This window comes from Cyprinodon variegatus, unplaced genomic scaffold (assembly GCF_000732505.1).
Source record: "Cyprinodon variegatus isolate N-32 unplaced genomic scaffold, C_variegatus-1.0 Scaffold2085, whole genome shotgun sequence".
Lineage (NCBI taxonomy): Eukaryota > Metazoa > Chordata > Actinopteri > Cyprinodontiformes > Cyprinodontidae > Cyprinodon > Cyprinodon variegatus.
In genome coordinates, this window is record NW_015152538.1 from 11292 (window position 1) to 15670 (window position 4379).

The 4379-nt window shown below is 35.9% G+C and overlaps 1 pseudogene; it reads left to right on the plus strand.

The window, feature by feature from the left end:
• Positions 1 to 4104, plus strand: part of LOC107105131 — a 10880-nt pseudogene extending 6776 nt beyond the window's left edge.
• Positions 4105 to 4379: the final 275 nt, after the last annotated feature.

Genomic DNA, 4379 nt, shown 5'->3' on the forward strand with positions numbered 1-4379 from the left:
GCCAAGCCAGACTATCTGTCTCCCCAGATTTTCTTCTCCCTGTATCATTCTCTGTTCATTCTACTTGTCATAGCCTGTCCACTTTCGTGGACTATGGAGCAGATACTGAGTTTATGGACGGGGATTTTGCAAGACGACTGGTCATCAAGCCTCCTCCTTCACTGGACTCTCACAAGGTTCTAGCTTTGGATGTCATCAACTGAACAGATTCTGTCTCATGAAGGAACTTGTGGTAGGTGTCCACAATGTCCAACTGCTGTTTGGACTGCCTGTAAACGACCTTGGATCTGTCCCTGTTTCATCACCTGCTCTGGATTCTGCCTCTAGACTCTTCTGCTCTTTTGCGTTTGAGTCTAGTGGTTACAAACCTGAGTATCTATCTCTACAGAGAATCCAGCAAGCCAGCCGCAGCAGATGAGCCGCACAATGCAGAGCAGTCAATAAAGCATTTAACTTTTAATCAAACCTGTTCTGTCTGACTGAATTCTGGGTCCTATTTTTTGAGTCTTGACAACGTTTGTTCTATGTCAAGCTTGCAAATTTCATTTTTATTTTCAAATTTACAGATTATTTTTTTATTTTATTTTATTTTTTTACTTTTGGCCCTGTTTTAGCAGGCGTGGGGTGGCAGGGGCTCAAACGAGGGGTCTTTGTAATCCCATCTCAACAGAGTGGAGGAACAACCTATTACAAGCTGCTGCTCTGAGGGACCATGGGAACTGGAAATCGATGTCTATAAAACATCAATATATATAACATATTACATTATAACATTATATAACAATATTCTTGTGTATGTAATTGGTTTTGAAAAATAACATGCTTCACCAATAGAAGCAGCTTACATAAATACACAATGCTTAGCTTGGCAGAGAAAATATGATCTTGACAGGTTTGCATAGCATTTTCAGTCTGTGTTGGATATTTTCCTTGTTCCCATACAACGGAAAGTGGAAGAATAGTCAGACAGCAAGTACACCTCGCTGCAGAGAGAGCTAGGGCCCAATTAAACATAAAGCATTAAACTTAAATCAGATTTGAATCCCAGCTATTCTCAGATCAGATATGATTAAATTAAATGAATGTATATCTTAAATGTATGAAAAAAATTTCATCTCAGATAAGTTGATTTTATTGTGCTGGTTTATTTTTAAGTTCATGGCTCCTCCCCTTTTTTTGCATGACCACTCCTCAAAGATGTTTGATTATATATTTTGTTAAACTCCAAAATAACCTCAGATATACCCTGTCAAGAGATTTGAATTGAGCTAAGCTTCTCCTACTTCATGTTATCTCCAGGACTGTGCTGCTTTCCAACAGTTGTCTAGGTCGCAGAGGAAAACTATGTAAGTACTTGGTTTGCACAGAGGGCTCGCTCTTATTATATACGGCTAAAAAAAATAAGCTTTTCAGTGTGAAACTTAAAAAAAACAATATTATGTGTTGTTACTAAAAAAACATGATCACATTTGTGATTTATTATACTTAAACAAATAAATAGGTCATACAGTGATTTCTGTAACAAATTTTTTAAGACTTTAAAATTAATAAAAAGAAAACCAAAACTACGATAAAACGGAACCTTGCTTTTTCAGCTGCCAGTATGACTCTACAATGATAAAAACAATTGAACTGATCTTCAGGATTATTGCCATCACCACAAAGGTGATAAATCAACACCTGTTACATTGTGAGGTACAACATATTAAACGCTGTCTTTAACTTTGTTCTCTTGGATAACATTTTCTGTTATAAACATATCAAACATTTTAAGGTGCTGTAATTAAATTAAGTATTTTGTAAACAGAAACAATATTTCAAGCTAATTAGCAGCTCATGGACTCTTGTTGTGCCTTAACAGCACTTCCCACCAAAATATGCTCAACATATGAGGTTTTACTTTCCTATTTTCGCTTTTCTGTCGCATCAGAAGGTCTTTATGACAGTGCTGTACCTGCTGGTGTCATAGAAATCACCAAGGAGGCAATCGATTACCGCCATCCTAAGTATCCCAATGTCATCTTGAGGGACTTTCCTGTAATTGGAACCCCTGCGTCTAAAGCAGAGGATTACCTGAAGGATGTTGGATGCAAGACGTTTGACGTCTTTGTCATCATGTCAGCTGATCATTCAGAGAAAATTATGGTAAACTTGCTCAAGAGACCTTAAAAAATAAGAAAAGGTTTTACTTTGTTCACTTAAACATCGACAATAATTTCCAAGATGCAAAAAAGAAAGAAAAACCTTGGCACTAATTTACATTTGAAGTGGATGTCTCTCATTAATTTCCCTTTTAATTTCACCATGAAACTGAGAAGCAGTTGTTGCAAAGTGAGGACATTTTGCTGGTCCTCACGTGCTTTTTTGCTAATGGATAGTTTTAGGGCTAAGGTGTCAATTGGGTTAGGTGTAGGGTGAGGTATGCATTGGTAATGGCTAGTTTTAGGGTTAGTTTTAGGGTTAGGGAATAGAAAGGGTTGAAAATGAATGTAAATCAAAGCAAGTAGACTTAGACTTTGACTTAGGCAGAACTTTATTGATCCCTTGGGAAGACTCCCTCCGGAAATTAAGGTTACCAGCAGCTTACAGGGCAAAAAGGTATTAAGTTAAATTAAATTAAAATTAAGCAAAATACAAATTAAGCAATGAGTCAATGGGAGTCAACATGTGGTCCTCACTACGACGGCAGAACAAGTATATGTGCGTGTGTGTGTCTGTGTGTGTGTACATGTGTAAAAACCTTTTTTTCCTTTTTTTCTCTTTTACAGGTAGCTTGGAATTGAGTCTCCAGAGGTCTTCCTGGTGTCCAACCCAGAGATTCATCTGTATGATTTTGATGCTCTGATTAAGGCCTTTGAGAGACATCTTCCTAAAAACAACATGGATGCCCAAACTTTATCTCCAGATTTCATCATGAAAAAGAAAGAGATTTTTCAGCGTGTTTTATGGGGTTTGACAGCTTTATCAGGGGTTGCAGCAGCAGTTCCAGTTCCAGGGCTGTCTGCTGCCGTTGATCTGAGCTTGCTGGTTGGTACTGTCACCTATTATGTGAGTGGGTTTGGTCTTGATATCCCATCTCTAAAAAGACTCTCTGTCAGAACAGGTTTACCATATGATGAGCTGAAGGCTGTCCTGAAAAGTCATTTGTTTGGAGTAGAAATAACTAAAGATCTCATCAAGAAAATTACTGCTGAGCTTTCATTCTGTGCTTCCCTGGAGGTAGTAGAAGAGGGTTCCAGATTCATTCCAATAATTGGAAGTGCAATAGCTTTCACCCTCTCCGCAGTCCTAACTTACAAACTTTTGAATAAGTTCCTTGATTTGCTAGCCGAAGATGCCCTGAGGCTACATGAAAGGGTCCTGAAAAATAGACAGTAAGGAAAATGTTAAAACCTCTTGTTAAAAATGTGTGAAACACTGTGGTAATCAAAACTCATTAATCTGCTTATTAATCTAATAAGCATAAGTTCATTACCTGCCAACCGTTATCAGTGCAGAGCAACATTTATTTTATTTTTGTTTTTACAATTTAAGATGATTTCTTTACATAAATCCATATTTGAGTTTCAAATATGAAACTATCCTTTTATGAATTACATTTTGTTCTGAAAGTTTCTCTGCAACCTCTGACTTAGGTTTTCAGATTGGTTTTTAGTTTTTGATTATTATCCTTTTGAAAAATGTATTTCTTTTGACTATTTGTGTTATAACTTCACCTTATAATTATAAGTTAGCTTTTTCTGATACATGTTTGATGATCTGCTTCATTTTCCTTAATCACACCAGAATGCATCTTTGAAACAATAGAATAGGAGTAGAAGTGTCACTGTGTTTAATGCATGTAATTTTAGTAGTTGAAAAGGGACTGAATGCTGACTTTGCTACAAAGCATATAAAAACTGTATTTCCAGATAATGCATTTGGAAGAAATGACATCATATTGAATGCATTTATGTAGACTCCCAACTCAGATACAACCATGTTTCATTACTTATTATATGTTGATGTAGTAATTATTGAAAGAGTAATTTCATTTTGTTATTTTTGGCTTATTGTGTTTTGTTTTTTTTAACCATTGTGTTTTCTTAATTTTGTTTAAAGATTTTTCACCTACTGTGATTTTGGTAATATTCTAAATAAAAGAGAAAAAGAAAGAACCGATTGACTCATTGAGTGAAGTCCAGTTAAAAAAAAAACTTCTGCAGCAAGCTTCCTTTTCTGGTATTTCAGATCGTCTTTTCACTTGATCCCCCTAATCCTACTTTTTCTACTAATGTCCAACTAAAATATGTAATTTTGTTTGAAATAATTTGTAGTACTTAAAAATAGCCATCAGCCATCTTATTATGGGAGACGATTCTCTGGTTAGATTAGTTCTC